At 47.3% G+C, this 17203-nt stretch overlaps 1 protein-coding gene across 2 annotated transcripts in view; it reads left to right on the top strand.

The window, feature by feature from the left end:
• The first annotated feature begins 2524 nt into the window (after positions 1–2524).
• Positions 2525–17203, top strand: part of SAXO4 (stabilizer of axonemal microtubules 4) — a 438314-nt gene continuing 423635 nt past the window's right edge. The window contains exon 1 of one of the 2 annotated variants that reach the window (XM_069623878.1): positions 2525–2702. The gene's annotated coding sequence lies outside the window, so the exon portion shown is untranslated. The remainder of the gene's footprint in view (positions 2703–17203) is intronic. The other variant, XM_069623881.1, reaches the window with a different exon arrangement.

Below are 17203 nucleotides of genomic sequence, written 5' to 3' on the forward strand. Positions count from 1 at the left end.
AAAAAAACACACGTTTTACAAACAAAACGTGAAGTATGAAAGAAACAAAGGAAAGGGGTGTTTGCTTACCAGGCAGCAGACAAGGAAGGCCACATGCACGCACAGGTCCACTTTTCTCCTTTCTGGCACTCGTGAGCCACTGCACCCCCCCACACTCAGTGATTGACAAATTTCATTGGCTGGTAAACAGCCAATTAAATTAAAGTATTTCTGTAACACAGATCCAGGTCTGGCCTGTCTGCTTTTAACAGTGTGTTTGCCTGCCTTTTCTTGAGCATTGCATACTTGTTGCAATGGTGAAGACTGCAGCCTGTTAACCTTGCGACCATGGTTCGAGTCCTGGGGATGGCAGTAGGGCGTCCGCCTGACTAGTCCAGTAGCTCTCTCTCCCCCACCCGGGTTCGAGATGGTGAGCCGGAGGACGTGAACTGAAAGAGCCCTTTGCAGAGGTTTCATCATGCCTGCCACCACCCCTGAGAGAGAGAGCGGTGTTGGTCCTCACGCTAAGTATTAGCATTCTGATAGGAAAGGGAACGAGTGAGACAGGAACACTGTGCCCTGAGTGTTTCGGCATACGAGTTACACGTGGGCAGTTGAAAGACCAGACAGAAGATTGTATTCTCCTTACATGTCCCGGGGATGCTGAGAGGCTGTAGAGCAGCCCCGCAGAGTGTGTGGGTTGAGGTAACTCATCTAGCGCAGTGTGGAGGTGGGGTTGGCTAACTCTGAAGACCCAGGGGAAGGGTCCCCCTTATCTTCCGGAGGCCTGTTGTCGGCCCATCTTGTATGTTTAGAATCAATCCGCCCTGGAGCGGGGTAGTGATTTAACCAGCCCTGAGCTTGGCACTTCGCCATGCTCTGTGGAGAATCTGAGAATTTCCGCTGGGATCTATTCCGAGGTGACTCGCCTAGCGCCGTGCTGAGGCGTATTACGGCCCGGTAGTCTGACTGGGTATTGATGTAGTATTGTGATAAGGGTTGCACTTCCCAGTGGTAGTCTGCAGCTACCTGTGGTGAGGGGGCACTAGTCTGATCAATTGATTATTTACCAAATGTAAATGTGCACGTTCTCAGGTGATCCCACTGATATATTTGATTCTTTATTTACCAAATGTGAATGTGCACGATCTCGGGTGACCCTACTGGTCAATTTAATCAGTTATTTACCAAATATGAATAAACTTGTCCACCGGGCCTACCACAGGACCTACCCTGATATTATTTCAGCTAATGTGTGATAAATACTACAGAAAGTGATGGAATAAGAACTGTTAGGGTTGGGTTCTTTTATGTACTAGCAGAGAGTGCCTCAGCTAGGAGCACAGTAGTGTTATATGGTCCATGTGTATCAAAGATTGGATTGACAGCTTTCAATCACATAAATGAAAGCAGTACACGCTTGTTAAAATCTAGGCCCTCATGAAGGTCCATCCATCATCCCCCTGGGTTTTCATTATTTGCACATGTGTGCAGTAAGGTGTACTCTTATGCTCAGATCTCCTACAGGTTGCGGTTCATTCATACTACAGATTTAAGGGGAGAAAAACCTTACACTAGTCAACAATTTACATAAAATCAAAGAGCATTTTGTGAAGATAAAAATGGACGTATGTTTTTATATTTAACACATATGTCTGTAATAATGATGTGAGCATGCAACCATCTTCAGCGCACAATGTACGTGGGCTTGGTTTTCATTTGTCAAAGTACTCGCCCCAACAATCCAATATCTGCTAAATATGAGTCATATTTACCAATTGGGACATGTGTTCGTTTTGGTGTGCGGCTTGTACTTCGTACAAAACGAGTACTTGTGGCATATTTTCTTCCTGTGATTAGGTGATGTTTCCTGTGGTGTCCCGTTCTTATATGTTTTTTCCCCTTGTGTTTTTGTGCGCCCCGATGCTTGCGGGTTCCCGGCGTGTTATAAATAAATAAATACATTTCCAAACAATCTCTCCGGTGACAATAGTGGTGAGAAGCAGCTTGTAACTGTGGTCTCTTTTAACCTCCAGCCCTCCTCCCAGCCAGGGGGGGGGCTAAGGGGGCTATAGCCCCTGATCTTTTGGTTGTAGCCCCGGATAGAATCTCAGGAGCTACAGCCAAAAGATTAGCTAGCCCCCAGTCCCAACATCAACTTAGCCCCGGGTCTTTTCCAGACCTAGCAACTCCCCTGCTCCCAGCCTCCACAAGTGGGTATTTAGTAGCTCATAGTATTTTTAGGCAGGCTGTAGAGAGCTTTGTGGGATGGGTGTTGTCTGTGTAGGGACCTTAATATCTAAATGGCTAACATTCCATATTTAATGACAGCACAAAGCGAGGCAGCTCCTGGATTCCATGCTGGTAGAGAAGGAGTTATGGGTTGCATAGGAAAGTTAAGCGTTTAATCCACCAGTATATGGCGTCCGGTGGCTGACTCCCTTTCTGGTGGCCGGTTGGCACTCTAGTCTTTATTAGAACTCTGTGGTAGTGACTTACAGTACGTACACTGCCCTTCCTTTCGTGACTGTACTCGGTTCCAGTGACTCTATTGTGCTGTGCTTTCGAATACAGTTGCTAGGGACGCCGTTGCTTGGATGCAAGTGTTGTGCTCTCTTTTCGTCCTGCTCAGAAGCTTACGGACAGAATAACCCGCCGGCCCAGCTGCCTCTGCTCAAGCAGCGAGGGGGCGTGTTAAAGGGGGTCAAAAGGGGCTCAAGCAGGTGAGCAGTAGGAAACCCCCAGCCAGGAGTCGGAATTTCTGTTCATATGTTTCGTTTCCTTCTTTGCCCTTGTCTCGAAAACTGTTCCTAGCCCAATGCTACCCCCCACACCAGGACCGCTATTCTCTTTTTCTTCCATCCCTTTGTGTCTCAAGACCTTCTTTCCCTCTCTCCATCCTTCTGTCGCGCCCCCCTTTGTTCAAATCTAGCGCCGTGTGATTAATGTGCCCTTAATACGTGTTAGTGCGACTTTGTACGTGTGTTGTTATTCTCAATATGTGTGTTATTGTGAGCCTGAATGTGCATGGTGCGCAATACCCACCTGCTGGCAGATGAGGATGTGAAATGCTACGAATTACGTTACAGTGAGCGCACGGAACCTATTACCGAAACACTCGTCGTTTACATAGGACTTTATCGGACTCACTGTTTAAATAATTGCAGCAAGCAAATAAGCTGAGAGTGACACGTGCCAGCTTGTGCTTATGTTGGTCTGTGGCGTGCTCATTCGTTGTTCACACGTTTCTGTGATGCATGCATGCACCCAAGGTGCACATATGCGTGTATGGGCCCAGCATGGGTCAAGATTGGAGCCGACTAGTGGGAGGATGGGGGAGGGGGACCTCGTGGCAGGTCAACCTGTCTCCATCATGAAAGAGTGGAGCCAAAGCAGCCTATCAGAAGTGCACTTTCATATGATTATCATTGTAGAGGCTGGGTCAGTGGTAGACACCAACACGTAAAGATTGTTTGCATCCCCCACCCGTCCACTCCTCCAACAGCACCCCCTCCCAAAAAAAGCACCAACAAATTTCCCTGTCACCAGAAGACTATGCTGCTGATAAGCCAGTAGATTAGGGTAGCTGCAGTTTCAGAACCGAAACCCGGGGCAGTCCGGAAACCTGAAAGTAAGGAAAGTGGCATTTCATAATGTCTTTCTGTCATGTTGGCCTCACTGTGCATGGCTCTGCAAGAAAATAGGGCGGGTGGTTGATAGTGGGAGAGACAGATGTCAAACCTGTCATGTTGATGGTTGCAGGTCAGAAGTCCCAAGGTCCCGTGTGCAGCTACGCTTCTATGGGTTTGTCGGAGACACTTGGCAATATGTTATCCACTTGGGAGAGCCCAAAATCTAATGCTAAAAGGGTTATGGGTAAGGGTACCTGCTAATATGGGGGAATGAGGTAGAATTTAGCATTGCTTGGTTAATGTTCAAGTGCTATTTGCTAGGACTGTGGAAGCTGTCTGTGGACAATTTCTTTCTGTTTTGTAAGGTGGTAGATTGCAGAAGGGAGTAGGTTAGTTGGGAATAAGAGAGGAATAAAACTGACAGGGGTTGAGTGGTGGCACAGAAGCCAGAGAAACCATTGGGTGCCCTACAGGAGTGAGGGATTATGTGCAAAAGGCGTTATGTGTTTGTTGCAAAATTTGTTTGGTTCTGCTTCAGTTATATCGAGGTCTGTTACGTCAGTTGTTAGTCTTTGTCGGCAAAGTGCATGTGACTTCCCGGGATTATCTACAGTTTAGGGGTGTGTTATGATCTATTGTTGCTTGGGGTTCTGGAATGTTGGGTGGGGGAGTTCTTTGTCGGTTGGGGGAATTGGTGTGGGGATGAGCTGTACTCAGTGGATCAATTAAAGAGACTTACTTTCCCCAGGTCAATCCCAGTACTCTGCACAGAGACCTTGGTGTGACAGAGTGGCTGCTGGTGGAGCGGATTGTGTGTGCTGTGGTGGCCTACTTTTCCGCCGCGGATCCCAGCATTTCCTTTTGGGCTGAACTGCACAAAATACCTAGACTCGCCGTTAGTGGAAAAGGTTGCTTTAATGTGACAGGCCATGGCTTACAAACTATGTTAACCTGGCCCCTTGGCCTTACAGGCTAAAGAAAACGTTAAACATGTAGGTAAACCCACTTCCGTCCCCATTCCCTCCCTTCAAATATTCCTTTCCCCTTCAACTCCCTCACATCTTTCCAAACTTTATCCATGTCCTCTCCCCGAACCTCCACCCGTCTTTTTTCCCTACTTCTTCCCCTCTCTTGTAACCCTAGGCTAGCCTGTCCATCCAAACAGCACTAACCACCCACCTTACCGCGATAATAATCCTTCGGCTTCAACCAACCATCATTTAATCAATCGTGTCCCTGGCTACAGCTCCACTATCCCTAATCTCCCCAATGTCTGAAGACTCCCAAACTCGCCACCAATCTCTTCTTAAATGTAAAGCAGGCTGACCTGCCACATCATCAACAAAGAAACACCACAGTACAAATAATCCTTGCTTTCTTCCGCCCTGACCTGTCACCAACAAGAAACCACCTGCTCTCCTTACCACTCACCTCCCCTAACCTGCACACTCCTTGATGGAAAAAACCCTAATTTCAAACCAAAGTTAACACGGTGGGTGGGTGAGCAACACGGAACAGTGTTAGCTGCAAAATGTTCCTGAACCTTTGCCGGCACCCATATAAATAACCTAAGGGGACAATCTGTCCCCGGCAAGGCTCGCTGGTCGGGTGCAATAGCCAAAATTTCCCCAGGGAGCAACGCACACCGCATGCTCCCCAGGGTCCCCCTTTGGGCTGAACTGCACAAAATACCCAGACTTGCCGTTAGTGGAAAAGGTCACTTTAATGTGACAGGCCATGGCTTACAAACTATGTTAAGATGGCTCCTTGGCCTTACAGAGTAAACAAAACGTTAAACATGTAGGTAAACCCACTTCCGCCCCCCGTTGCCCCCCTTCAAATATTCCTTCCCACTTGAACTCCCCCACATCTTTCCAAACTTTATCCATGTCTTCTGCCCGAGCCCCCGCCCGTCTTTCTTCCCTACCTATTCCCCTCTCTTGTAACCCTGAGATAGCCTGTTTGTACAAACATCACTAACCACCCTCCTTACCGCGATAATAATCCTTCAGCTGCAACCAACCATCATTTAACCAACCGTGTCCCCGGCACCAGAAAAAAGCTCCCCAGACATGTTCTTTCTGCCTCACCCCCTATTATCTTCCTATTTAAATCTTTGTTGAACTATTCCCTCACTTTCCCATTTTTTTTCTTCTTAAACATTCCTCCCACCCAACAACCTTATTCCTAGACATAAAATCCCCAAACAGAGAACCGTTGTTTATTTCCTCCTCTTCTGTAATTTACCCTCCTTCCTTTACCTTCAACGCTACCCCTTAAAATTGCTCTCAAAGCCACCATAGCGTTTCTCTTCCCTTTCTTCTACCGATGGCATCCCGACCCAAACCCCTCATAGAAGGCTAAACCCCTTCCGTAACTTCATAATTAAAATTGACCAACTGCCACGTCCACCTTACCTCTCGACATAATCCTAATAGCTTCATAATGCTAATCCCCACCAACAAAAATTCACCTGGGAAAAAACACCATACCTAAACACTAAAACCTTTATACCCCTACATTAATAGATACCCTACATACATTAACCGGGTCCTTATTCTCTTCTTCAGAACACCACCGCCTGCCACATCTGTGAAAGAAAAGACAAATTAAGCACCACACATAATTGAACTCAAGCCACTTTACTATACTCCGTTACTCTTCCTCTTCCCATACCTCACGTGTGTCGTGTCACCATAAACCTCACATTACCTTTCATCCCCGTCCTTGCACTTCAAAACCCTGCTCCTCCTCCTTGCTCACTAAATACCCTTTCTGGCAAATCTCATACCCCGGAACATTTACTGTGCGGCTCATACTCTCACAACCCAAACCCTTACCACCTTTTTCTGGTGTCCTATTCTCCCACCTGACCTGATAACCAAAACCTATTCTTATTCTTTACGTGTCTGCCCAATGTTCTGTTTCATAACAGGGCACCACTGTCCCTCCCTTCCCCATTGCAGCCAAATAACATATTTTCTCTTCTTATCTATTGAGTTTATACATTTATTATTTTTCTTACCAACTTCCCTGTTCCAAACCTCCCGCAATTAAGCCATCATAACTCTGCACCAGCACCCTTATTATGCACCGCCCCTTTGGGCCCTACGCCCCAAAACGTGTTTGTCCCACCTTGTCCAACCTCCCCATCTAACCTGCTAAACCCCCCCCATTTTCACCAAAACCCGTTCCTCCACTTTCTATCCATCTAACCCATTCGCTCTCCCGCAAACACTTCCTCAGAGCCCCAATAGGTCCTTGCCAACCCATCAGACACTTTTACCCAATTAATTTGTCTTTTTTAAAATGATTTCCTTTTTTTTAGAGCCACACTCTCTTGCCCAATTTCCCCATGCTCATTTACACCCTGCTCCCTGATACCACTTGCCCACCAGCCCTCTGCTGCCACCAACAAATTCGTTCTGAAACACGAGCCCCCACCGATGCTCACCTTATTGTTATTGTTTTATTTTCCTACCCACTAAGAGCCCTGGCCTGTGTGGTTGTGTTAGGCAGAATCACATGCAATACCCTTTGGGAACACGACACACAATTAAGACTATAGGTGTAAGTACAATTTCACCTTTGGTACAAGCCTGTACTACACAGTTATGTGGTAGCAGTGGCTGAGCAGTCAGACTTATCTCAAGAGGGAAGTGAGAAGTACAAGATGTTACACAAAGGACTTGCCATTACAGTGGTTCAAATACACACTTACTCAAGGTTTCTTGGTAAAAGAATATACATTTATTTACACAGTCAGTTGGAAAACATTCCACTAGTAAGAAGCAGCTCAATATCACAGAATAATACACTACAATACTAAACCAATACATTTCTGAACAAGTTATGCTCCCCTGAAGTGGGAGCAAAATGGCACTTCAGTAACTTTCAAAAGGGGTAGAAAGACAAAGGTTATAAGAATCAAAGCTCAATTACTTTCATAGGCAGGGCAAATAGTTTCAGTTCACTACAACCAGCAATTCAATTCAATAGGCCTGGGCCAAAGTCAATGTTTCAGTGTCTTGTACAGGATAGCACAGTTCTGGTAGTAAACGGTTAAGTCTTTGCCAATGTTCTTAAAAGTAGTTTGCCAGAAGAAAAGTTATATGTCGGTTTAGGGGAGAACAAGCCTCCAAAGTTGAGAAAGTTTCACAAACTTTCACCGCGGCAGAAAGGATTTCTTTACCGCACTTGTACAGTCCCTTAGAATGAAGAAAAGCTGTAGCTGAGGCAGTTGTTCCTGGCAGTTCCTGCAGATCTGGCTGTTCCTGAGCTTCAGTCATGGGGACAAGAAGGAGGATGTCGGGAGGTTCCTGCACTGCCCAGGGAAGAGGCCACAAGCTTGGCAGAATGTCGGTTTAAGGTGTGAGTGCCTTAAAGTCCACGAACTGGTATCCTTCTCACTGGCTATACGGTTTTCAACAGCACTCTGAAGAAAATACGACCAGTATAGAGACGGTGTCCAGGTGGCTTGCGAGTTGGTTGTTCCCACCAGCTCAAGGGAAGAAGTCTTCCTTGAAGAGCTTCTCTGTCGAGGGAGTTGCAGGCAATTCGGACCTGCAGCCGGGCTTCACCGGTGGACCAGGAGTTGCAGCAGTCGTCTTCCTTAAGCTCGTCTTTGGTTCTTTTGTTCCAGTGGTCGACTCTGCTTTCCAAGTCCCAGAGATCTGCTTTTTAAACAGTTTTCTCCCATTCATTCCAGCCTAGCTGTCACTCACCCAGCAGGGTGGCTGTCCTTGCCAGACAGTCAGCCAGCCTATCAGGCCAGAGTGCATTCAGGTCTCCTAGGAAACTAAGCACAGGGAGTTTTGGGCACTTCCCTCACATCCTGTCCACCCCAGACACTCAGGCGCCAGAGGAGGGCTTCAGCACTGAAGCCTGCCAAAGGCCAACGAACAAATGGACCAAACCTGGCTTGGCGCGTAGAGACAAAGACTAAAAGGACCCTTCCTAAAAGAAACGGTGAAAAAAGTTGACCGGAGTTTGTTTTTACTGCTAGGTCTTGGGCGCCATATTGGAAAACATGGCTGACCTGATTTTTAGCTATCGGTGTTCGCGGCCGGGAAAAATCATGGTAGTTCATTCTAAAACCACTGCCACCAGCCATTTCCAGAGGAAAGGGTAACATTTGAATGTTACATGAGTGTTTAGAAATAGGGGATGCTAGGCAACCCCTCCAGCACTCTATAGGAAGATAGTGTGTGCTCGGTCTGTAAATTTGAAAAGACTGGTAAAGTCAATTTAACTTTACATGCACTAGGAGAGAGTAGTCAGTCCCAGAGAAGGTATTTGAACCTGAGGGAGTCTGAAAGACACCCCCGTGCCACTGCACTGAAGGTGCTGTGTGACACACCAGAAAAAGATGATGCATATAAAGTTGTTTAAAACTCCATATCCAAAGAACACAAAAGTAAAACACGCATCAAAATACATGAAAGAGTGGGAAAAAAAGGCTCACACTCTTTCCAGGTAAAAATAAAAATCCTAGAAGTCCAGCAAAGTTGCTGGGGGTCTCAAAAGGTAAGGGGAAATTAGTACATTCTTGAGAATTGTCCCTAACAGGTGTCAATGCAACAAGTATTATTGCAGACATCACCCCGGTCTCCTCTATCAACCGCATGCTCTCCCCTCAAAGACCCCCAACTAATGCCACAACTAACCCCTTTCCTTTTCCCATATTCATCACTTTAACTGCAAACTGTCTCCCCTTCTCTCCCCTGCCAATCCTTGTAATACCTTGTAATCCTAGACCAATCCCAACCTTATGTGGTTAGGGGCCAGCATATTGAACATCATCTCATGGCCATCCACCAACCAATGTACTCTTGCATGGGTACTCCCCTGTACTCACCCCGACCATAACAATTGCTCCCCTCTGCTTACCCAGCACCCCTCCTTATTGCTCCTCCACTGCACCAGGGGGCCGTACCTACACCCTCCGTCCATGCAGTTTAAATCCTTCTCCCCCACACAGTAACTCCACGACCCTCCTCATTTGTCAATGTACCACTGTGTTCCCCCTTGTAAATATCTGTTCCTCCTGCTCTCTGCTATGCACCTAACCTGCTGGACCCCCATTGCACAAGTTGCCATACATGCGTCTTCTGTCCATGCAGTTTAATTCCCTCTGCGCACTGCAAGCAGTGACCGTGCATCCCTCCTTTTAGGCCAATGTGCCCCCATGCTCACCCTTGCAAATGTTCAATCTCATTGCTGGTCCCCCCACTGCACCAGGAGCCATCAGTGCACCCCCGTCCATGCAGTTCAATCCACACACCCTGCTACTTCACGTAGCATCACTGCCCATTGTATCCCCTGGTGTGCCGCTCTGCTTCTGCTCCTTCAACCGAGCGCACATTCCCTTCTTTTCATTTTGCCTTTTCTCTTTTTTAAAAATACATTCTTTGTTAAGCCATCCTCTCCATCCCTGGGCCGAGAATGTATAACTCCACACCGATATAATTTTCCTCCCCTCCCATTCTACTCTCCTTTTCCCTATCCAACCTTTTCCAGCAAATTGATATTCTCTCCTTCCTCGATCATCCGAGTTCCCTGTTAGTCTAAACTTCTTTGTTGACCGGTATTCACCCATCTTAACTGTCACCAAACTCAACTGTCCCCAACCAAACTTCCCCTTAAGCCAACAGAACTAACAGAGGTATGACAAAATGATTATTGTGTTCCTTTCACGAAAACCCAACAACTTCTTGACCCGATATGCTTATCTCCACTATTCCTTCTTGTAGGAACCTGTTCCACCACCCTGTCACCGCTACCCCTCCTGCTGCAACCCCTCCCCAAAGATTGCTGGCTTCCTTCTACCTCCTGTTCCCCCACCCCCACCCAGCCCTGTCCCAGGAGGGCAACCAATAAATCGGCCGTAAAAAGACACGGGCTGGGCCTGCAGTATCAACGAGCTCCTAAACCACAAGGCCCAAAGGGGCCATATAACCACAACACCCCCGATCTTTGCTCTATGCCAGGCCTGGGCCCGATACCTCATGCCCCTTAACACGCTGGGGGGGGGCGTTCAAAACTCTCCCCACTCACTGCAAACTCCATCACCACTGCACCACCGCTGGGGGGAGCCGTCCATAATCTTTCCCCTGGTGTAGGTGACAGCGTTCCATCCATCCCCCTACACTGTGATATCCGGGCCAGGGACGTACTATTCCCCTTCTGCTCCTGTTTTAGGGGGGACCGCCCTAGCCCCTCCCCCTTCTGCAGGTCACTGGAGTGATGGCATTCACCAACTCCCCTCACCATTGTGGACATGTTGGGGCTGTACTGAGCCCTCCAACACCACCCCCAAAGGTGAACCTGTGGTCCTCCTTGGGTGGCGCCCACCCCAGCATGCCCCACACGCTGCTCCCTACACCCACTCCCCATACTTACTTTGGTCCCAGTCCCCCTAAGCTGCCCGTTGGCTGCCGGCCCTTCATATGCCCCCATGGGAAACCTACCAGCACTGGCGTCCCCACCCCCTGGCAAAACCAGTCTCACAATAACCTGCTGGCTCCACCCCCTAAAAGAAAATTCGCCCATCTCATCCACCCAAATCATGATGCAGATTTGGAGAGTTCAGCCGATTAAGTAATAGACAAACAGTGGTGAACAGATCAAATGAAAGGGAACCAGGGTGCTCCCTTGCTAAACCGTGAGCCTGGGTGGGAAAGTATATTGTACAGTTCTCACTATAAACCCATAATGGAGGGGATCATAAAACCAACACAGATCCTTACCATGTCTGCAAACACACTGGCCAAATCTCAAATAACTGCACCCCTTTCTTTTCTTTCATTCCAAACCCTCATGCCCCCAAATGTTGACCCCCACGTATCAAACTTGTGCACCCACAACCAACCACAGGGGACAACTGGCCAAGCACCAACAATAACTTTCCCTCCTTTTCTCCAGCCCTCCCGGGAGAAGGCGCCTGGGTGGGCAGCAGTGTTAATGCACCCATCGGAGGAGATAAAATCACACCCTAGAGCTCCACCCCCACCATCCCTCCTGAAGCAGCGCTCTGTTAGTTGCAACAGAACTCGAAATGAAACGCGCTGCTGCTACCCGTGCGTTGTAATACTTGTGCTTTAAATAAATCTGCCCCCGCTGATAATGAGAGGCATTGTCCCCTGCCCTCACCCGAATACAGCACAAGAAAACTAAGCTTCAATGACTGGGCTGCTAACTCCCTGACTAAACCCTTTCTTCCTCCCCACAATGGTAAACCAGCCTCCCACCGCCTAACAATAGTTATTTAAAACCAGCCCCAGACTACGAAGTCTGCTAGAATACTCCCTGCCCTTTCCCCTCTAGTACCGCTCCACTGAGCCCCCAACGCTGCCGCACACCACCACAGCAGCGGTGGTAGCGAAGGTCCAGGCAACACGGAACTGCATTAACCACCAAATGTTCCTGAACCTTTGCCGGCACCCATATACAAAACCTAAGTCGGCAATCAATCCCCAGCCTGGCTCACTGGTCAGATGCAGAGCCCAAAATCTCCCCGGGGAGCAACATGTACCTTGTGCTCCGAGGGCTCCCCTTCAGGAGTCTAGGGTGATCCAGCCATTGTTTTTTGGGGGCAGACACTCAACGAGAAGGAGTACGCGCACAGGCCAGTTGTGTTAAGGAAAGGAACTTTGTACGCGAGGACGCTGTATGCAGCTTGCTGCAGTGTCCTTGGCAACCAGCTACCGGGGAGCGTGTTACAAGCCGCACACCTGACTACTGCAGAGTCCTAGCAACGGAGACGTTGCTGAACTTCTTGGAGTGCTATGGGCTGGATTTAATTGTTGCTGTGCCATATTTTTGCTTCTTATGGACAGTTTCTTTGGCGCATAGGCTGGAGGTGTTGGCTGCAAGGGCCAGTAGCCTTCCCATCAAGTTGCGGGACCTTTTTCTGGTTCCACATACATGTACACATTTTGTCTTACTCTGTTTTAGTTTCGTTGTGTTTGGAATGATGGCAGCCAGAATGCTTCCCCTGCCACAGTTTTTGGCAGAACCAGGTGCTCCACCAATTTGTTGCGACAGGTGGAAGCGCATGTTTGATACTTTTTTGGTGGCAATAAGGGGTGACAAATTCATCCCTTCTAGGAAGCAAATCGTTCATTTGCACAACCTGGGCGCTGAAGGGCGCATTGTCTATAATGGGCTACCAGAGCCTGCTGAGGACGGACAAGGGGAGCTGGGTGATTTTACTGCTGTAGTTAAAAAACTGCAGGATCATTTTGAGCCCAGAAAGAACATCACCATTCAACAACATACTATTGTTAAGAGGGTTTAAGTTCCTCAAGAACCTGTGGGGAACAATGTTGCAGCTTTATGGACATTAAGTCACACCTGTGATTTTGGCCAATTGACCTACTAGTTGCTGAGTGCAAGAAAAATTGTTAGCCAAAGATTTGACTTTGGAGGAAGCAGTGACTGTAACGAGAAGCATGGAACAGACTGCACATTATATGAGAAACAAGAAAGTAGAGAAAGTTGGTCAAGAAGTTTGTGCACTCCAATTGAGGAAAAACACTGAGGGGGCAAAGATTTGAAGTGGTTCAAGTACAGAGGCAATAGACATGTATCCACTAGTTTGTTCTGCCCGGTGAAGAACGCCAATTGTATCCAATGCAAGAAAAAGGGGCATTTTGCACGTGTGTGAAAAGAGGGTTCAGTCAACGTGTTGGAGCCAGCACATACAATGAACAGTTGACCTAACCAGAACTAGCAGTATCACAGCATCAGAACCAGGCTCGGCATGTCTTTGAGATAATGGCACTTACAGGTGTGAGAAAAGGCCCGGTTGATGAGTTTGTGTTAAATGGAAATCTAATTTCCATGGAGGTGGACAGTGGTTCGCCTTGGCCAATCATTTCGGCAGATACCTACACTGATGCCCTGGGCGGGAAGTTGGAAGAGCTTTCTGAGCCCCACATTCAACCATATGCATATGGTGAAGTGGGGATCCAGTTGTTGGGCAAGTACACAGCTTTCGTGGAATACAAGGGCAGGCGATTAACAGTTGAGGTGTTTGTGGTCAATAAGGGGTTGTCTTTGCTGGGTTGGGGTGAACAGGATAGTTTGGGAATGCGCTTTCAGGTGAGTGCTAAAGATCCTGTGTCCATGGCTGAAGGAAACGATCGGCGAGAGACTTTCCTGTAGTGTTCACAGATAATTTGGGCAGACTGAAGGAGTTTGAACGTTGCATCAAAGTCAAGGATAAGGCTCTGCCAATTCTTCATTCATTCAGGTCCATTCCTCATCATCTTGAGTAACAATTGAAAATTAGGTTTTGGCCACATTGTGTGAAGCAACGTTTTTCACTGTCATTGACTTATCCGCTGCTTACCATCAAGTGCCATTAGCGCAGTCTTGCCAGCATGTTACATCGTTTATTACTACGAATTGGGTGTTTAAGTATTGCTGAATGCCTTTTGGCTTGGCCTCAGCAGCTGCTGTATTTCAGCGGGTAATGGAGAAAGTTCTGGAGGGGTTATCGAACATGGTAGTGTTCCGGGATGATGTTTTGATTCATGCATGTACCTCTGAGGAACATGATAGTGTGTTGAGACAGGTGTTGTTGAGGCTCAGAGATGCTGGTTTCACGGTTCAATTGAACAAGTGTAGGATTGGTGTGAGGAGTGTGGCGTATTTGGGGCATTGTGTGGCGTATTTGGGGCATTGTGTGTCAGCAAAGGGTATCAGCCCAAATATGAGTTTGGTGAGGGCAATAAGTGAGGCCCCGGTGCCTATGGATAAACACCAACGTAGGTCTTTTTCTGGGCCTTGCAGAGAGTATTATCATACATTTGTCAGGAAGTTTGCTGTAAATTTGACTCCATTAAGGTCCTTATTGAAAAAGGGAGTCAAGTTTAATTGGACTGAGGAGTGTGACAGTGTGTTTAAGATGATTAAGAGTGACATAGTTGCAGTTTCTTCTTTCTGGAAGTTCTGTGCATCAGATCATAGTGGATGCTAGTGTGTTAGGTTTGGGTGCATCGTTGACCCAGTGTGGTGTGAACAGAGGAGCGAGTGGTGGCGTTTGAACCTAGGGGGCTGAGAAGAACTACTCAGTTGTAGAGAGAGAAGCTCTCACAGTTTACTGGGCAATTCTGCATTTCAAAGTTTTTCTTGTGGGGACATCCATTTGTGGTGCGGTCTGACCACAAGCCTTTGATACAGTTTTTTGTGAATGGGTGGTGGATTAGAGCGTCATCTAGAATTTCGAAGTGGTTGTTGGGGTTACAATCTTACAACTTCCAAGTGTGCTATGTGATGAATCAGAGGTGATCATCCCAGAAACCCTGACCTGGACCTCCTCCAAGGTGGCCAGGGAAAGGCAGCCGCTACCTGATCCTGACACTGGGGATGGCATTGTGCGAGAGGATCACATGGGAGGGAACTCGGGTCAGGAGGAATGAGAGGACCCTCTGAATAATTTCCCTTATGATCCCACAGTCCTGATGGCTTATTGTAATGCTCTAAGTACTGAGACGAGGAAGAGGGGTCCAGAATTATCAGACTATAGTGTGCGATCTAGTGGTTGTAATGACCCACACCTGAGCGGGACTGTTAAACATATAAAGGCCCTTCAGGTGCGGGCCAGGGTAAGTGAGCAGCAGAAGCAGCAGGAGAAAGTAGAAGGAGAAAGAAGCAGTCAGCGCTACTTTGTCAATAGCGGGATGTCATGCAGAGAATGTGGTGGAGGTTGTGGTGCCCAGCAGATGCAGAGGACACGCAGCAGGAAGCGGTGTCGAGACTAGCAGTTCTGAAGGTGAGACATTTCCTGCATCTTGCTACGGTGTGAGGATTACACCGGAGCGCGTGTGGAGCTGTGTGAGCTCCACTGATAGGCAGTGCCAGTAGTAGGAATCTGACTTGAGTTGTCACATGTGAGGGAAGCCCCAACGAGCAAAGAGAAATAAGCAACGGGTCTGGAGGACATGCCAGGAAAAACCGGTTGGTTGGCCTAATAGAGGTAACCCCGGAGCGCTCCAAAATGGACCGCTGGGAGGAAATGAACTTTTTGAATACCGAACCTGGGAGTGACCAAACAGAAGAATATTGTAGTGTGCATTGCCCAAGCAAAAAAGGGACAATAACCAACTAAAGTAACTGTGATTTACATCAAAGGAAAGACCCAATAAGAAAGTATTGTAACCAGCATTGCCAAAGCCAAAGCAAAAGAGGGACAATTATAAAACAAAGGGGATATCATTTCCCAAAGAAGGATATTCAAACCAGGGAAATTATAGCCTGCATTGCCTAAGGCAAACAGAAAAATGTAAGAATCATTGGCCTCTGATACAAATGTATGAAAGAAGTTGTGAGCCAATTGGGTTACAAGTCAAAAGACTTACTCCAGAAGTTGTTGTTGATACAACTTTCCCCATTGAGGAGTTGTGTGTGGAAACCTGGAAAGAAGCCTCACCACAGAGCACTATTAGTAGTAGTAGGTTTTATCCTGGAAGGCGAGTACACTAGGAAAGGGACAAATAGTGGTTAGTCCTGGCAGGCTAGTGGACCAGGAAGAAGAGTTGAAGTACTGTGACTGTGGTTGAAGTTTGTGAAGATTGTGGTGGAGAATAAGTGGCAGTTCCACTACTGTGTTTTGATGAACGTATAACCACCTGGACTAGAGATTCTGAATGACTCATCCTGATTACGGTGTTGCATATGAAGAAGAAATGCCATGTGATGAAAAGTGATTGTTCTTCTGATAAAATAATCCTTTTCCATAGAGTTTGCATTTTGATGTATGAAGAAAGAGACTTTTCGGTTTGCCAAGTAGAAGGCTGTGAACATTTTAACAGTTGTGCTAAGAGTGAGCAGCCTTTTTGGAACTAAGAATGTCACTTTGCCAAGTGAAGTACATAATGACTGCAAAGAACTGTGTATTCCACCTGGAATAGAACTTGACAAGTGAAAATAACTTTTCTGGAATTGGACTTGGTTTGAAACATCCTGAATTGATCCAGGGGATGGGGATCCAACCCTGGTCACAAGTATTCTGGTTTTCTTTAAATTTAAATTATGTATGTTATTTTGCAAAATTGAAACAGCCTAACAATTACTGTTTGATTTTGTTGTATGTATTAGTGTGATGAACAGACACTTTTGGACATTAGGTCATTATTCCTTTAGCCTTTGTTTGTTAGGTAGGGAAATCCCTGTTAGGTTAGGGAACGATAGGTGTTTGTTGCACCCTTTATTAATTAATAAATGGTGAATTGTGAGAAAACTCCATCTGTTGGTCTCATTACAAGTGTGCCGGCCTGGTAACAGCGGTGCAGGTAAGCCTACCTGTACTGTTGTTACCGAACCGGCACACTACAAGTCTGCGGGCGGCTGCTGTCCCACCAGCCAGGTTCAGACCTGGTGGGCAGAACGGCACCTGCCCGCAGAGTCTCACGGAAGCACCATCACCGTTATTAACGGTGCCGGTGCTTCCGTGGTCCCCATTCCCATTGAGTCCTACGGGACTCAAATGGGAATGGGGATTTACATTTCCGGCGCCTGATTTCATGGACTGCTGGGGCTGTACTGCCCTGGTGTTTCTGGCAAGTCAGGCGCCGGAAAAACTTGCA

The sequence above is a fragment of the Ambystoma mexicanum genome, chromosome 11 (assembly GCF_040938575.1).
Source record: "Ambystoma mexicanum isolate Mex_15411 chromosome 11, UKY_AmexF1_1, whole genome shotgun sequence".
Classification (NCBI taxonomy): domain Eukaryota; kingdom Metazoa; phylum Chordata; class Amphibia; order Caudata; family Ambystomatidae; genus Ambystoma; species Ambystoma mexicanum.